The following is a 21,419-nucleotide window of genomic DNA, read 5'->3' on the forward strand; positions in this document are numbered from 1 at the left end:
TCATGAGCAAATTTGATTTGAATGTGCAATCATTTCCCTTTAAATTTTTCTTATAAATTAATTTTTAAAAAGCTATAAGCTGCAAAAATACACAAATCATTATTAAGTAAAAAAAATCCGGATTATTTCACAAAAACCATAATTCGCCTACATTACATTAAGCCATAAGTATAAATAACATACAAGAATACAAAATGCTTTTTTATATGCAAGGGGCCTACCTTACAGTTAGTGTGGGAACCATACATTGAATGTCTTGGCTTTTGTGTATTTAAATTCTCACTATAACATTGCAATAAGTTAGGGTTTTTTAAATTTTGTACTGAATATTAAAGTGTTAGAATTTGCCTTCATTTCAAGAACACAAGTTAAGCCACTGAGTACCTGACTCAGCTCACAGCTAAAGAGCCACAGCATCAAATTTCCCAACCCACTTAATTTGAAAGCCTGCCAAAATAGGTGAAAGACTTTATAAATATGTAAAGCAGGAAGTTCAAATAACACAGTTGTGGAAACGTCCAGTGATTGATTCCCTTTTAAAACAATAAAAATCCCTGAGAAATTAGGACATTTGTAAATATTCCTCACCGTCCAGGATGCCTAATGGTGTCATATGCAGTTTAGACTATGCATTGTACTTTTAGTATTGATTTTATTTTGGATTTCTACCACTTCCTTGAGGCCAAGGGGAGGCACAGTGGGAGGATCCGAAAAACTCAGTGCCACAGCCATTTTGTTTGTGGGCAGCATGGTAAAATTCTGTCAGTCAGTTAAAGGAGGGGTTTTTAAACAGTATTTATGGAAAAACTATTCCTGCCATAATGGATGTATCTGTTGAAATTAATATTATTTTAGTTCTTTTATAAGGTAGGTATTTAGATTTGTAAAAAACTGAATATTCTCTGGGATGTAAGCCTTCCAATATCAAGGAGTCATGGATTTTGTTTCAGGCATGACTGGCTTTCTTAGATTCTGTAATATTATTAAACCATAATAATGTTGATATATTTATTTTAAAATTGCATGAGATGTCTGAAAAATGTTGATTAATGTGTCTCTTGGTAAAAACTTGCTTAAGGGAAGTAGACGGAAAAATGGCAAAGCCTCTGGCTGAAAAGGACTGAATTATTTCTGTGGGCTTTTTAAAGAGTTTTTTACTGAAATAGCAATGTAGACTCTTGAAAGAACTTCTTGTTTTGCATTGTCACTAAATATCAAGCATAAACTTTGGTGATTTTGTTGGCTGTGTGTTTAAAATTCAAGTGTAAAATGGCACACTGCATTTTTTTTTCCAGGCTGCAGAAGGGGGAGAGCGGGGGATAGTGCAGACTGTAGGGACACTGCCCTCCTAACCAATCAGAACACGCCTGTTTGCCATTACAAAGTTGTTAACCCCAGAGTCTTCTGGCTCCTGCTGCTTTTAATCTTTTTTGGATATTTCTCCGATTTTTCCAAACGCCTACAGAGCCTCAGGAAAACCTCTTAATTCAACCAGCGATCATGGAAGAAAGTACCACTTTCTATTTACAAAATATTCTAAAGATGTTTGGATATCGCTTTGCTGCATGGAGATGGCTGTTTGTAGTAGAACAAGTATACAGCCTATATTGTTACAGTCATTTTGCAAGGACTATCATCTCTGCCGCTTCTAAAGGTAAGTTTGTAAAAAAAAAAAATTAAAATATTTGTTGCTACATTTTTGCGATTAATATCTACTATAAAGGATTTTCGTTATGTTACTGAACAAAATGTATCTTTGTGTTTTTCTTTACCTTTGATCTCGTGCGTATTTCACCCTACGTTGTCCAGTTAATTTCGACAATTAAAAGACAATCAGTTTTGTTTCCGTCTTCAAGGTTTAATATATTTGAAGCACAAACGGCACTTCAATTATTGCGAAGTGTATGAGAACTCAAATATTTTTAAGATGGACTTGTTTTGTACGGAGTGATAAATGCATCGCTATATCTATATCTATCTACACACAATTTATAAATATAATGGATTGGCTAATTTATATAGGGATATATTATCTTAATATATTTCTTGTGGCTGTAGCTAAACTAGTTTATTATGCCGTTTCTGATAGCTCTTGATGGATTACTTTGATTCAAACTACAGGGGAAAAAAACTGCCCTTGATATATGAAGGTGGAGACTGACATAACTTAATATAAACCCTGTTATGTCTGTTTCTAAACAGTGGCCTTTTTATCTGAAAATGAGCTCTCTTACAGCACTCAGCTTAAAGCCATATTTATACAAAGGCTCCTATTTAGCCACACTTCACAGAGATGTCTTGTTTTTCTCCGAGAAGGTGCATTTGGGAGACATTTTGTAATTTTTGGCATTTTTCTAGGCGCATTTTTTTTCACACGGTGGGAGATCTTTTTTGTTTTGCATTGATCTGTGTTGGTGGCGCTGTGGTGCTCTTAAACAATGTATGTCCGTTTCACTAAGAGAAAGGGGGGTGGGGGAGAAGGTGGGGCAAGATTTGATCTATTGTATCTTTTCATTTTCTTTTATCAAAGTGGAGCACTTTAGTCGGAGCGGATCGTTAAACTGTGTTATTTAAATATTGGGTGAAGTAGGGATCGGAACAAACATTTTGTCACAGCCTCTTGCGTTTTTGTGTAATGAGAAAAGGGAGGGTTTTTTTTTTAATCCTCTCTCTAGATCAATTTTCTTTTCTTCAATAAGATTTTAGCCCCACCCCTAAAATGATCTTGCAGTGGCTTCAAATGAAAATCTTTGAAATCATTTTACATATACATACTTTGGGGAAGGTTTTGGTATAAATTTACAGTGATAGTAGTCCACTGTCTGCCAGTTGTGAAGTTAAACATTATTTTCATAGCTGATAGTTAAATATTAAGGGCCCTATTTCTCTATTCCTTGCACATGCAAATCTTCTAGTGAGGTCTTCCGGAGTTTGATTGTTCATGAATAAGGGCTTGGGCCCCTTGTTACTTCAATGTCCATATTTTCTATATGGAATGTAAAACCTACAATAGTTTTCTTCCAAATTCTGAAACAGATGCATTTATGGGTTTTTTTTTGCTTTGTTTAATTTCTATTTTGTAATTAGAGCAAGAGTAGACAAAAACATTACATTTAATTTTTTCTTATACTACAGAAAAGACTGTAAATAGCCAAATCTTTATAGGGCACAAAAGACATGCATTGTTATCTGCAAACCTCTGTATTGTGCTTATAAGAAAATTAAAAGCTCAGTGGGAAGATACAGTCAGGCCTTAGATATGTATACTTTAAAGCAAAATAACATGTTTAAAAAACACTAGTTCATTGTTTGGGTTTGAAATAATCCGAACACAGCCTAGAAAACTCAACAGGTTAACCAATACATTTAAGTGTGGAGAACAATAAAGATTTTTTTTAAGGAATTTGCCTATTTATATGGAGTATTTTTGTGTAATTGACCGTTTATAACTTGACTTATGCACATGCTTTGTATATACAGTTTTAAATAATAATTTTGATCCTTGTCACATTTACAAATTATAAAATTGTTGCATCAGAAATACTTTTATCAAATATATCTTCTAGAATGAAGTCTGTTTGTCCCTCTAACCAGTATTTTACTGATCCTCTAAACTTTTTTCTAAAGGTCTAAATGCATATTTAAAACACATTTACTTACCAAATGTCTTTTCCAATAATCTGAATATATTTAGATATTTAATTTGGGGGGAAACTTATAGATTCTAGGACGGAAGGGACCTCAAGAGGTCATCGAGTCCAGTCTCCTGCTCTCATGGCTGGATCAAATACTGTCTAGACCATCCCTGTGATTATAATTTACACATGGACAGTTTAAACAAAGCAACCTAACTGGTTGGCTCAGGGAAGTGCAGTCTGAACCTTTGCTCAGTGGGGACATGTGCATCCCAGGAGATGGTGAGCAGGGGTCAAACAGTTGTGCTCCCCTGGAGCTTCTGCCAGGAAAAGTCAGCTTTACGCAGCAGTCAAGGCTTCAAAAATGCCCCACTGGCAGAGGCTGGAAATCAGAATATTGTATCAGTGCATCTTTTAGCCTCCCTAGATACAATACTCTGTTTTTAGGCTGCACTAATCTGTTCTGGGCCTTCTGAACTAGTAAAGATTGTTGGTACTTTGCATCATTTAGACCTCACCTGTAGATGGCCTTTTTGCTCCCAGAGATCAGCAGAAGCAGAGTTATTTATTGTTCTTGCATCAGTGAAAAGTGATTATGAATCATCCTGTAAATAATACAGTTGCACCATCGTTTTAGTAATATACAATGGACATTTTGAGATGACTTTATAAGTGACTCATTTGCATCATGTGTAGACTGCAGTAGAAATTTACTAAATGTAATTTCATTCAAGAATCTTTTTTATAACTGTGCATGTAACAAATCAACCATTGACAAATAATCAGTAAGTCTGTAACCAAAAAATTCCTCATACTTGCTGCCAATTCTCAAAATACACAAAGCTTTTGGAAGGGTGTGGATATTACTGCCTTCCAGAACTTCTAAATATATAGCCATTTTGAGAAGTAGAACTAATGCAAATAGTGGCAGATTTTAGAGTTAGCACTCTGTTGAGATAAATACAGGCAATTTATATCTCTGTTGTTTATAGCTGTAGAAAGAGGACAACTGTATGCCATCTGGTCACCTTCAGAAAAGTTAGAAACTTAACTTTTTTTTATTTAAATGAAATCTTAACTTACACTCCAAAAATGGGCAAATTTCATTCTACTTACCACCAGCAACTGCATTTAACAAAAAAGTCAATATATCAGCTTTCTACTGTATTATCTATATTATATTTCATGATGAGTTTTCTGAGGTGTGGCTTCTGCCCTTGCAGACATTGGCTGTTCCTCCTTTTGTGAGACAGGCAAGGAGTGCTGCTGGAGGATTTTGGATCTAATCCTCCTTCTCCTGGCTTGAGTCCCCAGTTGTTTCCTGCCAGGATGACAGCAGAGATGCTCCAGTTTACCTCAGCCAGGCTATGATTCATCACAGAGCAGAAGCAGGCAAAAGAAGAAAGTTCTGCCTGCTTCAGTCCATAGTGTGGCCATGCCCAATGTTGACTTGAAGACATAGAATATCAGGGTTGGAAGGGACCTCAGGAGGTCATCTAGTCCAATCCCCTGCTCAAAGCAGGACAAATCCCCAGACAGGTGTGTTTTTGTTGTTGTGTTTTGTTTTTTTTTTACACACTCCAGTTCCCTAAATGGCCCCCCTCAAGGATTAAACTCACAACCTAGTAGGCCAATGCTCAAACCATTAAGCTATCCCTAGGGTGACCAGATGTGCTGATTTTATAGGGACAGTCCTGATTTTTGGGTCAAAGGAATGCTTACAGGTGGGAACTAGATGAATGCTCCATTCTTCCCAGCCCAGTAGGACTAATAACTGCCTCAGTGAAGCCAGCAAGGGGACAGTGAGGAGGATGAATTCCAAGTAAAGATGCAGGAAAGGGATCTTTGTTTCTTCTTTTGCCCTCTTTCCATTCAGTGGGGGCCCAGAACTTAGTTTAGTGAGGCTTATCCAGCCTTGTTGCTCCGTCTTTGTGAGAATGCCCTTCTTATTCAATACTTCTTCCCACAAAATAGCCTAAGAGAGGGCCCTGATCTTCTGCACCTACAGCCACCTCCTCAGTTCTCTTCAGAGAGTTTCTTGAGACTATGTTGGACAAGAATCTCTGAGCTCAGCTTAACAAAGTCAATTTGACTGGGATCTCTCCACCATCTCCCAAAATTTGGCTCATAGGAACCTCTCCAGGTGTCTTCTAGTGGCAAACAACATGACCCAAGACTCCATTCAGGTAAGAGCCAGCATCCTGACTTCCTCGGTGCTACCTCACCCAGTTTTCTGGGTTCTTCCTTGGAGAGAGGACATGTCCTCACAGCTCAGACTCTTGGCTCTTAAGGGTCCATTCCAAGACTCCTTGATTTCACTCTCAACAGTTTTCAGAAAAAGAAACCTCTCTCCCTACTCTATGAAGCCACTTGAGCAAGACTCCATTTCTGCTTCTTCCTTGTCTCACAGAAGATGTTTCTTCACTAGTGTTCTCCAGTTTACCTAATGTCCAACAGTGACAAGCGCCAACAAGTAGTCCTTTTGAAAGACAGACTTCAGACTGGAATCTTATCCTAACTTTGGGTAAAGGAGGACATACTTAGAACCTATTTTCTCTTGCCTCAGAATTGCAGATCCTAGGAGGAAAGATTTCCTGCACGTCTGCTCCAGCATCAGACTGGATGCATAGATCCTTTTGAGTAGTTCACGAGCACTACTTAATAGTTATCCTCCACTTTCATCAGACTAGACGAGAGCTGAAGTAGCTGAAACCTTGTCCCATCTTCTCTAGATTGGATCCATCACACCTTTCTCCCTAGACCTGTTGGGCAAAGTGATCTACTCGAGATATTTTGTAGCCCACAAGAGGTCCAATTATTTGTGGTTATTCTAGATTTGATATGGTTTAACAAATTCATAACCAATTAATGGCTTAATATAAAATTTGTGATTCATGCTGGCAGTGACCAATGATGAGGAATTCTTGGCATCCACTGACTTCAAGGGAGTGCATCTACACATCATCATAGCTCCAGATCATCCGAGTTTCTTCAGGTTCTCAGTCAGACAGCTGTGCTTCAGTGAATCATATTGCATTACCATTGGGCATGCCTCTGCCTCCTGGACCTTGTTCAGGATGAAGGCAGTAATATCAACTGCATAATCCCTTATCTGGGTGACTTGCTCATGTGAGTCCAGTTCCTCCAGGAGGCCAATGAGGTGTTAAATAAATCTTTTTGCTCATTTGAAGCTCATAATGAATCAGAACAAGAGCTTCTTGATCCTTTCCCAAAGGTTCACCCATCTCGAGCAGTGATAACCACAAATAACAGAAAAGTGCTGCCATCTCCAGGAGGGATTAAATAGCTAAAGATGCAGATCTGGGCCTATCAGCATATGAGACACACACCTATCAGGAATTACATGTGCCTTCTGGAAACTATGGTGTGTTGCCAAGACCTGATGTCCTGGTGTCAGTGGCTCTCAGCTCCTGCAACAGTTCCTCCTGTTGCTTCAAACCACCAATGAAATCAAACTGAAGTCCCCATGTCAGTGAAGATATCTCTGACCTGGTGGCTGGACAGTTCTAATTTCCTAAAAGAGTACCTCCTGTACAATTTTCCTTTACCCTGCAACTTGCCATCAACTCCAGTGCCAGCCTGAGGAGATGGAGTACTAACTCTCCCATAAGATTATTTCAGGGGCCTGGCCTCACAAATAATGATGTTTCATATCAATTTATTATAACTCTGGGCAGTCAGACATTCTTTGAGGCAATCGACAAGGCAACATGTCCTGATGGGATTGGACAATATGGTTGTAGTAGTCTTTTTGAATCACCTATGAGGTACCAAGAACCAGCACCTCCTGAAGTAGACCATCCTACTGTATTACTGAGCAGAGAGAAACTACAGATCTTTGAAGGCACTTTGTATACCTCACTATCCACGCTTACTGGCTCAACTGCACTTAGAACCACCCAGCCAAATGGAAGTTCCATAAAGAAGTTTTCTAGTGGATAGCAATAATTACGTTTGTCATCTCTGGCTGTATGCATGTCCAATCTAAATGATCAACTCCTACTGTAACAGATAGCTGGATTTGGAACTGCTGACTCCAGGATTCCTTTGTGATCAGCTGGTTGATGGCATGAGGATATGCCTTCCCTCTTCTCCATTCCTCATCATCCGCAAAGTCTTTAAGGCCAAGAGAGAGGAGTTGTCTGGTAGTGATAACCCTGCCTGGGATACTTCCGGGGTGGCTTGCAGACCTACTCCACTTGTTCTAAGGAAGAAGACTCATCCTTCCAGACAGAGGTGACCTCCTGATAGTGTATAGTGGTGCATTTCAATCGCTGAATCTTCAAGCTCAGGGACTGGTTTGTGAAAATGCCCTCTTAAAAAGCCCCTCCTATGTATTATTGGAGCTGATCAATCTTCTCCCCCTTGGTGCAGGTCCAGGAGAGAAAAGAGCAAGAAAAGGCTCAGGGGAAATCTACATTTCCTTCAGGGAAGATTTGAGAAGAGGGGTTCAGTGCAGAGGAGGTTAAAAAGGTATCAAGGTCCTCTTTTCCTAATATTTGTCCCAATTCCAAAAGCCCTAAAAAGGCACTCTGGCATTCTCTGAGTGTCTAGAGATATTTGAATATTCACTTTCATCATATTTTTGTGGGCTCCCCATAAAAGGCAGAGGAATTTTAGATAATTTCTGTCATGCTCAACTGTTAGAAATGGGCAACGTCCACCTTGATTGCATTGGCCTCGTTAGCATTGACTCTCCACTTGGTAAGGCAACTCCCATCTTTTCATGTGCTGTAATATTTATACTGCTTACTGTATTTTTCGCTCCATGCATCTGATGAAGTGAGTTCTAGCCACAAAAGCTTATGCCCAAATAAATTTTAGTCTCTAAGTTGCCACAAGGACTCCTTGTTGCTTTTGCTGACAGTGTATTGTAATACAATACAATAGATGAAATACTGAAGTAAATTAGGGAATTAGTGTGCCTCTACCTTAATTTTATTACAAACTATCAGCTAGCATGTATAAACAGGGCCCTGTCCCTGTATATTCCATGATTCTACTGCCACAAATCCATCTTTGTCACATAACTCATCTCCAAAACCAAGCTTTTATTATTTAAAAAAAAATGTTTTAGCATTTATGGTTATGAAAATAAGCTTCAAAACATGAATTGAGCATAAACAAATCCAGTAGTATCTTTGAGTCTGCAGACAACCTGAAACAATAATTTTGAGAGATGTAAGTTGCCGCATTCTTCTGTGAGATATGAACTCTGAAGCCTACAGGTGTTAGATTAAGTTCTTACATTCTTACATTTTATTTATTTCACTGCTGATCTTTTTAGTAGAAACATCCTGCTAAGGATTATTCCAGAAAAGAAAACTATCTCACATGCTTTCTTGGGTCCTCAGAGTCCTAAACTGTCTCCATCCCAGCTATCAAAAAACTCCCAGCTTCCGCACCATCACCAACTTCTACAATACAGTTCCAGATTGTCAGTACAAAAAAACAAATATTTGCTTCTCAGGAACAGAGAACATGAAAACAAAGTAACATAACTGAATATAAGAGGCTACTATACTGACTGTATTATTCATTTTTATATTTAATTTAAAAGATCTTTTTTCACTTAAGCGTAGCTTTCTTTCCTTGCCATAGTATAAGACCATGTCTATACTACCACTTACGTCAGCAAAACTTATGTCACTCAAGTGTGTGGGGAAAAAACACACATTCCTGAGAGAGACAAGTTTTGCCAGCATAAGTCAACATTATGTCTGTGGGAGAGCTTCTCCTGCTGACATAGCTTCCGCAGGTTGTTGAGGTGGTTTTATTATGCTGACAGGAGAGCTGTAAATTCAATAATGTAGACATGGCCTTAGGTCTGACTTGCTACGGAGTACACAAGGTTTTGTGTATACACAAGACCATACTTACTGTATATCCATGCAGATAATGGTGCACTTAGAATTCATTTGGAGTACAGCATGCAGTTCTGGTTTCCTAGTTTGAAAACTGGTATGGAGGTGGTAAAAAAGGTGCTGGGGAGGGCTGCATTGGAGATTTTTGAGAATGCACGGATTTTAGGAGTTCTCTAAAGATGTTCAGCCTTGAGATAAGGAGACAGATGTGGCTCAGCCATGGTCTATAAACCGTTTAAGGGGGTTCCACTCTGGAAAGTGACTAAATATGGCATTATAGGGTTTCATGTTTATATATCAAATATGCTCAATTTACAAGTAAAAAATGGTCATATAAATTTTTTGTGGAAAGTGCAGCCTGAAATAAATTGTAAAAATCTAAGTGTAAAAATAGATTAGATTATTGTGGTTGTCATTGAAGCAGTTCCTGCATGCAGGTACCATACACATTTGATACTCTTGTTAACTGGAACTTTATTACATTTTGAATCTGCTTATTTTTATATTAATTTTTTAGATGCATATGGCAGGGGTGGGGAGAAGGGGAATCAAATGAACTTAATGCAGACAACACCAGATCCTAATAACGTGCATCATCTAGGAAGCAATAAAAACAAAAACCTTAGATGTTATTTAATTCACTGGACTTGGATAAGATTTCTTAGGATTAAAAAGACGCAAACATGTCAGAGACTAATGGCTAAGGTAGAGGGTTATGACGTGAAGTAATAAAGTGAGGCGTTAAACAGAAAACAAGCTTAGGAGAAAGACACTATGTAGCCATTGTCATGGTACAATCCCCACTCTCAATCTTAGCGTCCAAAAGATGGGGTACCAGCATGAATTCCTCTAAGCTCAGTTACCAGCTTAGTACTTGTAGCGCTGCCACCAACCAGGAATTCCAGTGCCTGGTACACTCTGGTCCCCACAAAACCTTGCCCGGGGACCCCCAAGACCCAGTCCCTCTGGATCTTAACACAAGGAAAGTAAACCCTTTCCCTTACCATTGCCTCTCCCAGGCTTCCCCTCCCTGGGTTACCCTGGAAGATCACTATGATTCAAACTCCTTGAATCTTAAAACAGAGAGGAAAATCCACCTTCCCCCCTCCTTCTCTCTCCCCCTCCCAGACTCTCCCTGAGAGAGAAAGTAATCCTAACACAGAGAGAAAATTCACCTTTCTCTTCCCCTTCCCTCCTTTCTCCCCACCAATTCCTTGGTGGATCCAGACCCAGTCCCCTGGGGTCTCACCAGAATAAAAAACCAATCAGGTTCTTAAACAAGAAAAGCTTTTAATTAAAGAAAGAAAAGCCAGTAAAAATTATCTTTGTGAATTTAAAATGGAATAGGTACAGGGTCTTTCAGCTATAGACACTGGGAACACCCTCCCAGCCTAAGTATACAAGTACAAATTAAAATCCTTTCAGCCAAATACACATTTGAATTCCTCCCAGCCAAATACACATTTGCAAATAAAGAAAACAAACATAAGCCTAACTCGCCTTATCACCTAGTATTTACTATTATGAATCTAAAAGAACCTGTATCAGGGAGATTGGAGAGAAACCTGGTTGCACGTCTGGTCCTTCTGAGCCCCCAGAGTGAACAACAACCAAACACTAACAGCACACACAAAAACTTCCGTCCCTCAAGATTTTGAAAGTATCCTGTCCCCTGATTGGTCCTCTGGTCAGGTGACAGCCAGGCTCACTGATCTTGTTAACCCTTTCCAGGCAAAAGAAATATGAACTACTTCTGTTCTATTAACTCTTACTTATCTGTTTATGACAGCCATAGACACAGTTCAGGGTAGAAAGAGGTTAAAAGTTAAAAATATCAAGGGTATGCTTTAATACCTCTGTTCACAGGGGCGGCTCCAGGCACCAGAAACCCAAGCGCATGCTTGGGGTGGCAAGCCACTAGGGGCGCTCTGCCGGTCGCTGTGAGGGCGGCAGGCAGGCTGCCTTCGGCGGCACGCCTGCGGGAGGTCCGCCGAAGCCACGGAAAACCAGCAGACCCTCTGCAGGCAAGCCGCCGAAGGCAGCCTGCCTGCCGTGCTTGGGGCGGCAAAATGCCTAGAGCCACCCCTGTCTGTTCATAATATAAAACTATTATGAATTACAGAACTGAAACTAAGAACTCATGCTGAAGGCTAAGCAAATGTGGGGATTGGGGGAAAACAGATTCAAAAACTGGTCTTTTGGTCACTGAACCAGCAGATAAATTTAGATCAGAGTTAAAATATATAAAATTTGGTCAAGGAGTGAAAAACTAATCATCCAGCATACTGATCAGAAAAGGAGTTATTGTGGAAGAGTTATTAAAATCTTCAGCCAAGTACAAAGCAGCAGTAAAAGGCAAAATTGGTGGTGGTTGGGTTTTTTTTTAATTGTATAGTGGGAGAAACAGTATGCACTTATTAGATCCCATCGATATTGCTGTGTTTATGGTATATGAACAAACTTCAGAAAGTGTATCACAGCCTTGGTGAGAGAGAGTAGCAAAGATAACAGGTATGAATAACTTAAGTTTTGATACAAACAACAAGGAGTCCTTGTGGCACCTTAGAGACAAACGTATTTGGCCATAAGCTTTTGTGGGCTAGAACCCACTTCATCAGATGCATGAAGTAGAAAATACAGTAGTAGGTATAAATACACAGCACATTAAAAGATGGGAGTTGCCTTACCAAGTGGGAGGTCAGTCTAACAAGACAATTCAATTAACAGTAGGATACCAAGGGAGGAAAAATCACTTTTGTAGTGGTAATGGGAGTGGCCCATTTCAAACAGTTGACAAGAAGATGTGAGTAACAGTAGGAGGAAATTAGTATGGGGGAAATTTAGGTTTTGTAATGTCCCAATCACTCCCAGTCTTTATTCAGGCCTAATTTGATGGTGTCCAATTTGCAAATTAATTCCAGTTCTGCAGTTTCACGTTGGAGTCTGTTTTTGAAATTTTTTTTGTTGAAGAATGACAACTTTTAGGTCTGTTATTGACCAAGGAAATTGAAGTGTTCACCTACTGGTTTTTGAATGTTTTAATTCCTGCTGTCAGATTTGTGTCCATTTATTCTTTTGCATAGAGACTGTTCGGTTTGGCCAATGTACATGTCAGAGGGGCATTGCTGGCACATGATGGCATATATCACATTAGTAGATGTGCAGGTGAACGAGCCCCTGATGGTGTGGCTGATGTGATTAGGTCCCATAATGGAGTCCCTTGAATAGATATGTGGACAGAGTTGGCACTGGAGTTTGTTGCAGGTTTGGTTCTTGGGTTCATGTTTTTGTTATGTGGTGTGTATTCTTTGTTGGGCCTGTCTTGTAGTAGGTGACTTCTGGGTACCCTTCTGGCTCTGTCAATCTGTTGCTTCACTTCACCAAGTGGGTACTATAGTTTTAAGAGTGCTTGATAGAGATCCTTTAGGTGTTTGTCTCTGTCTGAAGGATTGAAGAAAATGCAGTTGTAGTTTAAGAGCTTGGCTGTAGACAATGGATCATGTGATGTGGTCTAGATAGAAGCTGGAGGCTTGTAGGTAAGTATAGCAGTCAGTAGGTTTCTGGTGTAGGGTGGTGTTTATGTGACCATCGCTTATTAGCACTGTAGTGTCTAGGAAGTGGACCTCTTGCAAGGCACTGAATTAAGTTTAGATGGAAGACTGAGCAAGTTGGGTTATTAAAGGAGAAGATGAACTAAAACATAGAACTAAGAGTAAGCAGACCTAAGTTCCAGTTCTGACTCTCTGCCAAGCACTTCCGTGCGACCCTGGACAAGTCTCTTACCCACCTATATCTCAGCTTTCTCATCTGTAAAAATTGCAGATAATACTTCACTACCTCACAGGAAAGTTGTGAAGATGAGCTCAATGTTTGTAAAGCACTTAGAGATCCTTCAGTGGAAGGAAGAATACAAATGCAAAGTTGCTTATACAGTTATTGGAAAAGAAAAGAATAAAGTTATTAAATAGAAGTTTTCCAAATTACAAAAGAGATCATAAAAGTCAAAATAAAGAGAATGCTTTTTTAACCTCATGAAAAGGCTAAAAGGAATTAACAGAATCCAACCCATCTAAAATTAAGAAAGTGCAAGTAAATAGAGAACTGCTTAATCCAAAGGATAAATTTATGGAATAAATTACTAGGGAAGATGTCTAAACCAATGAGTTAAGAAATACCTAACATTGGTTTCTGGAGGAGGGGATTGAGGAGTGTGGCAATAAAGCAGAAAGTCCATTAATCATGGTTTATCACTTGAAAATTTTTCATGAATCTAGCGATGTGATTTTTTTTTTGTCTTAAAAATCTCATGATGATATAGTAATGTTGAGGCCTTTGCCTCCATTCTCAGTTGTTCTTATTATCTCTGCAACAGCCATTCTTAGCATTCGGAGTTCCTCAGTTACTATTCTTCCATACTCATAGGAAAAACTTGTTCATTCAAATGCTAAATAAACAGTAAGTATGAAGTTTATGCATCACAGAATGTTCAGAAAAAATCTTCAGACATCAAATAGATGTTTTGAGTGAACTAAAAGTGGTAAAAAAAGTCCAACTCTAGTTGCAAGGGGGGGAAAGGAATCAATGTTGTGTATAAGATAGCTATCCTTTTATTAAAAGGGAATGAACCAGCTGTGCCTCCTGTATGATTCCTTTTGGCTGTGGGGACAAATAGACCACCAGCACCTCCCCTGAGATCCTTGCTATTGCTGGAAAGGGAGAATGCTGCCAGTGGCCTTCCTCTACTCCTCAAGATGCTTTCAGTTACTTATGGATTAAGAAATAGGTCAACAGTGGCTCTACCCACTTTCTCCTGGAATAGAGCCCAATGGCATAAACTGTCAGATGTAGCTCATGTTCTTAACATCCTACTTTGCAATAAACCTGATTTATTCTGAGTTTATTTTAAGGCTGTTTGCCTCAGGATGCTGAGTTTTACAGCTGGGTATATATGATTATGACTCAACCAATTTTACAAAGTAAGATTACTTTATTAAAACAAACACACAATGCCCTCTTTTACTTGTTTGGAAAAATATGTTGCCTGTGACCTTTCACATAATATTACATATGGAAAAAAATGTTGCCTATGACCCCATTCAGCCTTGATGCTGAAACTAAAGAAAATTATTATTTTTTTTAAAAAATGTTCTTTAAAGATACGTAAGCAACACAAAAGGAAATAATAAACCTTCAATTTATACAGTGCACTTCAGAAGTGTAATATTTTGTTAAAGGTTATAAACATTTTAATTTACACATATGATAAAAAGAAATTTGCCTTAAGTCTGAAGCATATATAGCTTCCATTTTCTTCTTTTCATTGTTTTTGTGCAATAGTATTGATATATTATTATTCACCTCAACTATTTAATTTCTGCCTGTTTTTTGTTAGCATTATCTAATGTGCAGTACAATAGTTTAGCTGTATTATGATATCCTGTAAAAATTAACTTTAAATGTAAAAATCTTGAACTGGCCACTGGTGGCTAGTTTTTAAATCTTTGGGTTTTATTTGGGGAAATTAACATTTTATGTCTCTCCTCTACAGTCCTGTGAGACAATCCATTTCAACAACACTGCTGATTTCACAGGCATTTCTAGTAAACTTTTCCTTATTAGAATAGCAGCCAACTTAATTTCTTACTCTGTTGAAAAGATTCTATTGGGATTTTAATATTTAACACTTCTGAGCCTCTCATTTTGTAAAGGTGTTATAGCTGCTCTGCATTTCTGAAAGGTGTCAAGCAGTTTTGGCTTCAAAATGATATCTCTACCAATTGAATGTGTTAAGCAATGATAATGAGATGTACAGAGATTTATAATCTGATTTTCTACATAAAAATGCCTTCAGAAAAACCTTTTTTCTTCCTTTAATATTCCCACCCCCCCTTTTTTTAAATCAATTTCCAGAAGCATAGCCAATTTACTCTACAATTAATAGGAAGTTCTATAACACACTAATGCATGTGTGTTCACTACACTGACAAACACTAATTTCAGTTGTAAAGGCCAAACAACTTTTCTTGTCATTTTCTGAGACAAGAGCTGAAGACACGAATATGTCAAACTAACTTCTGTGATTCTATGGAAGATTCTATCCCTGTTTAAAGGATAGACTCTCATAACAATCCAAGACATGATTAAATTCATTTCATTTATTTGCACTAAAGCAACTAAGAAAGTAGTGTATTAGAGTTCTAAAACTCTCTGTGATGGAAATTATTTTCTTCCTATAGCTATGAGGTATTGAATTTATGGCTGAAAAACAGGGAAGTGACGATTTAGCTAAGTCAACTACTGTGTTAATCAACTTAAAACCAAAGACTCTAGAATAGAATCAACTTTCAGATGATTTTAGACCTTTTCATTTTCTTAGAACAGATCAGCAACAACTGCATTTAAGCTCAATCTACAGAAATGACATCCACAGGATAAAATTCACTGGGAGTTGCACCTGCTTGTGCCATGGCTATACCATTATGCTTCCAAGCTTATTCCTATAACCATCTATTTGCTTGCTTATAAAATAGGGAAATTTATTAAAGTGAAGAACTGAAGAAACTTCGGTGTCATGTCCTCTGACACCTATCTTGTTTTTAGTAGTTTATGTTTAACACAGTACTGTACTTGCATTTTTTGTTTGTTTTTGGCTCTGCTGCTGCCTGATTGCATACTTCAGGTTCCAAATGAGGTGTATGGCTGACCAGTCAGTTCATAACTCTGAGGTTCTACTGTATGAACATTTAAAATGCTAAGTACTATTATATTAGTAGTAGTTGTACTATTACAAAAAAGTAGCTCCTGACTTAAGGTGCAAATTTTCCTGCGAGTTAGAGCAGAGAAATTGTTTAACATTTTTACAAAATTACAATAGTCTTCTTGATATTATCCCGATCAACAATCAGACTGGAGGAAAAAAAATGCAGTTTCAATATAAAAAGCTTAAACAGTAATGCTTTTTGAAAGATTTGTTGTAGCTAAAATAGTTGTCACAAAAACCTTTATATTCCCATAATATATATTTTTGATGAAGCAAGAGTATAACATGTAGAAAATGAAGTCCAAAGCTTCATCTACGTATCCTTTACACACAACCATAGTGTAACTAGAACCTGAAGACTGCTGCACCTGATGAACACTAGTTGGAAAGTGTCTGGATTACACAACTCATGTTGGAAAGTTCAGCTGTGAAAATCTTTCTAGCTCCAGAGAGACTTGTTTTGTGCTACTGTATCTAAATATTAATCTGCACAGTTCTTATTAACAAAAGGAATCTGTCAAAAGTATTTTTATAACTTTCCAAAACATTATTTTCACTATTATAAACACTTAGAAGTCAAATCAGTCTTCATGTGAAAAACGTTTTTCCTTCATCACCCAGGATTTCCAGTAAAACAGATGTCTTGGGGAAGGGAAGGACTGTACTATACAGAAGTTGCAAACATAAATATAATATCAGGTTGAGTTTTAGGTATACTAACCTAAGGCCAGATCCTGTAACATGATATGCGTGGGTGGACCCGTTTGCACAGACCTAACTGCAGGATGTGCTCCCTTAACAGCTCAACATGAACCTTGTTCTTTTCAATATACGATTAGGTATACTTGACATTTCTATCCCTGACATCTTCAAAGCACTGTACAAATTATTTTAATTTTCATAAAGATTACTTTTGAAATATTCTTAATTAACTGACTTAAATATTTGGACACCAGACCACAGAGGAAGACAGAAGCCTCAAATTGTGCCTGCATTACTATAAAATTGAGGACAATCTGAATAGTACATAGAGCATATTGTTGTTGTTTTTCAGCTTTTAAATTTGTTTAGAAAAGGGCAACATTTCAAACTGCTGCTTTCATTGTGTTGATAAAGTACAAGCAAAACTGAAAGAGAAGGAAGATACATGCACATGGTTCCGTCAGGAGTCAGATCAGTTACTGAGCAATTTCAAATGCCAAGAGTAAGTTGTTATTGTAGACAAACAGGAAAGAAGGGTATAACTCCACAGGTTATTTTATAGTAATATAACTATATAGAGAATATACCATATTTATCAACCTATATTTTTTAAATCATGCCTTTCCCCACATATACACTCCTTTGCCATTTTAAAGCAATCTGCATATTTTTCTAAAAAAATTAAATTACCTCCGTATTCTTTCTTCCTTCATTTTGGCTGCAAAATGCCACTAGCCACTATCTCTTGTTAAACTGATTTCAATGGTAGAAAGACTGAAAAAACTGCTCCACAGTTGAGTTAGTGAGATTATTATAATCAGAGTACAGTAGGAACTCAGAATTATGAACACCTCAAGAATGGAGGTTGTTTGTAACTCTGAAATGTTCGTAACTCTGAACAAAATGTTATGGTTGTTCTTTCAAAAGTCTGCACCTGAACATTGACTTAATATAGCTTTGAAACTTTACTATGCTTTTAACTTTAATTTAAATGAAATAAGCACATAAACAGTTTTCTTACCTTGTCAATTTTTTTAAACTTTCCCTTTATTTTTTTATTAGTTTGTTTAACACAGTACTGTACTATATTTGCTTTTTAAAAAATTTTTTTGTCTCTGCTGCTGCATGATTGTGTACTTCTGGTTCCAAATGAAGTGTGCGATTGGCCAGTCAGTTTGTAACTCTGGCGTTTGCAACCCTGAGGTTCTACTACACTTGCTTCGTTTACACTTAGATAGTAGAGAGAGTCTAAATCCTGAAGTACTGTGTATAAATTTAATGCACATTTTCAGACTAGCTACTGGAAGCTGTTCCTCCAATGGACAATGAAAACTGCTATAGTGTTCATCAAGAAATTTCTATCAGCTCTCTACTACTGTCATTCTGTCCAGTTCAAAAACCAATACCAGAGAACGAAGTTTCATTTTTTTCTTGCATTTTAAAGCATTCATTAAAGAATGAGTAAAAGCAACCTTTCTGTTATTCTAATTAATAATGTCTTAGGCTTTTTTACATCAACTGATATGATGTACACACTGTTTACTACGTTTTTAAAATCTGTTATCAGTTGCACCCTTGACATTTTATCAGAGCAAATCAGGAAAACTTGTTGTCCATCATACCTTTGAAGTATACTTATGCTGTCAGTGTCTCAGTAATTGTTATTTGTTTACCAAGTGACCCATATTTCACAGTTCAAATCTTTGTCCTCTGTTACTACAACACAGCGACATAGAGGTGGTGGTGACTTTCAATTTCCGATGGATATGGCATGGGCAACAGATATGTATCATCTCTCATTTTTAATAAAAAACGTCTTTGCAGATGAGAAAGTTTAGTGCTAAAAGATACCACCACCAACACCAAGGAGCTTTGCTTCTTGAAAAATATGCCAGTAACTTAATTTTCCAAACAGAGAGAACTCTATACCATGATGATTAGCTCTTAAAAGTACAATAATGATTTTTGGACCACCTAAAAATACCATACAAAGACAATGAAAGCCCTTGAATATAATACATAAATAGTTATGTATAGAATAGTCCCTACTTCAAAGACAAATGAAAACCAAGCACTTATACTTTTAAATATCACATTACTATTCACTTCTGTTATTCCTTTGCTGAACAAAACAAGCTATAGTGTAATGGGATCAGACATGTCCATTTCCTTTTCCTTGCTGCTGTTTTTACTTTAGCTTATCAATAAACAAGTAGGCAAAAGATAAGGATAATTTTTATCCCCTTTTGTATGATAATTTAATTAGACATCTTGAATTTCTAAGTGAAACAGCTGCAGATGTTCACATTTTTCAAAGTACACCTGAACTAATGATGGGGATGGGGGAGGGTCTGTTTTCTGGATAGATGAGTGAAATATCTGTATCAGTATGGCAATTCCTATTTTATGTACATTGAAGTCTCCAGAAATGGCAACATTTTAAATGTTGCTATATATTATCATTGAACCTCAAACCACCTCTACTGTAAATGCTGCCTCTGAATGGTTTTTCATACATTTCCGTGCTATAATCTGCTCAGAGCAGAAATCCTGAATTTCAGTATACGTCACATAATTTTGTGATCTTTGTTTTTCCAATATCAGAATTATCATGTAAGTTATAGTTTTAAAAGATTGACATTCATCAACTGATTTTCAGTAACTTGAGGATTAATAGTTTTCATTTGTTTGCAGCAGAAAATAATTTTCCTGGATGTGGCAAGGCACCTTCTCAGTCTCCCCAGCCTCTGCTGCTTTTAGCCCTGGTGAGACAGGTTTGGGTAATGCAGTCCCCCTTGGGACACAGGGGAAGTCTGCTCCCCATATCTCTACCACTCTTGTTTAGAGTATTTTTACTCCCTTGTGGGAGAGAGTACTGCCTCTCCTCCTGGTGAGGCACGCTGTCTTGCTGCTCCTACACTCCTGGCAGCAGGGCTCCTTCTCTCTCTGCTCTCCCCCCTCCTAGGGAAGGGTTCAGAAAAGGTCTCAGGCAGCCCTAAGTTGGAATCAGCTGATACTAATTAACCTCAGCTCCCTCCTCAGCTGATTCTAAATGCTACCTTGGTAACCCTTTCTCAGTTGAACCTGATTGACCTGTAGTTGCCTCCCAGTTGATAAGGAGGAGGGCCTTTTAACCCTCTGGGACTGATTCCTACCCCTCCCTTGCAGCTGTTTGTCCTGAGTTTATCACATATTCCCCTCCTCCTCCACTCAACACTACAGGGTTGGGCTATTGGGTTGGTAAACAGTGTACCCTTGAAAGGCCATCCGCATTGCCATGCTTGATTCCGGACCTGTGTTGTACTCTGAAGTGGAAGGATTGTAGCGACAGGAACCACCTTGTCACTCTCGCATTTTTCTCTTTGTTTTGGTGCATCCACTTCAGAGGGGCATGGTCTGTGACAAGGGTAAACCTCCATCCGAGTAGATAGTAGCATAGGCTTTCTACAGCCCACTTTACAGCCAGGCATTCCTTCTCTACTACGGCATATTTACATTCCCTGGGCAGGAGTTTCCTACTGAGGAACAGGACTGGGTGTTCTTCTGCTCCAACCATTTGTGAAAGAACCGCTCCCAGCCCAACCTCAGAGGCATCCGTTTGCAAGATAGACTCTTTCTCCCAGTCTGGAGCTACCAGCCCTGGATCAGTGCAAACGGCAGTCTGCAGATCTGCAAAAGCCTCCTCAGCCGCACTAGACCATCTTACTATGTCCAGGCCACGGTCTTTCGTTAGGTCTGTTAGCAGGCATGCCCTGGTGGCGAAGTGGGGGATGAACCGCCTGTAGTACCCAACCAGCCCCAGGAATGTTCTGACCTGTTTCTTCCAGACTGGTCGGGGCCACTTCTGTATTGCCTCTAGCTTGTTGAGTTGGGGCTTCACCATGCCTCTCCCCACTATATACCCCAGGTATTTGGCTTCTGCTAGCCCAATTGCGCATTAGGAGGGATTTGCAGTCAGCCCCGCCTTCCTCAAGGTGTCCAGGACTGCTTCCACCTTCCCCAAGTGCGTTTCCCAATCTGGACTATGTATAATGACGTCATCAAGACAGGCGGCTGCATACTTGCCATGTGGACGCAACAGTTTGTCTATGAGCCGTTGGAAAGTTGCAGGAGCCTCATGTAAACCAAAAGGGAGGACAGTGTATTGATACAGTCCCTCTGGTGTTGAAAAAGCCGTCTTCCCTTTTTCAGCCTTGGCCAAGGGAATTTGCCAATAACCCTTAGGTCTTGGCTACACTGGTGCTTTACAGCGCTGCAACTTTCTCGCTTATGGGTGTGAAAAAAACACCCCCCTGAGCGCTGCAAGATACAGCGCTGTAAAGCGCCAGTGTAAACAGTGCCGCAGCGCTGGGAGCACGGCTCCCAGCACTGCAAGCTAATCCCCATGAGGAAGTGGAGTACGTGCAGTGCTGGGAGAGCTCTCTCCCAGCGCTGGCG

At 38.7% G+C, this 21,419-nt stretch overlaps 1 protein-coding gene across 2 annotated transcripts in view; it reads left to right on the forward strand.

Annotated features, from left to right (window-relative positions):
* The first annotated feature begins 747 nt into the window (after positions 1 to 747).
* EPC1 (enhancer of polycomb homolog 1) overlaps positions 748 to 21,419 on the forward strand; it is a 113,948-nt gene continuing 93,276 nt past the window's right edge. Inside the window, exons 1-2 of one of the 2 annotated variants that reach the window (XM_030550201.1) lie at positions 748 to 867; positions 1,296 to 1,654. The gene's annotated coding sequence lies outside the window, so the exon portion shown is untranslated. The remainder of the gene's footprint in view (positions 868 to 1,295; positions 1,655 to 21,419) is intronic. The other variant, XM_030550202.1, reaches the window with a different exon arrangement.

Source organism: Gopherus evgoodei, chromosome 2, assembly GCF_007399415.2.
Source record: "Gopherus evgoodei ecotype Sinaloan lineage chromosome 2, rGopEvg1_v1.p, whole genome shotgun sequence".
Taxonomy (NCBI): domain Eukaryota; kingdom Metazoa; phylum Chordata; order Testudines; family Testudinidae; genus Gopherus; species Gopherus evgoodei.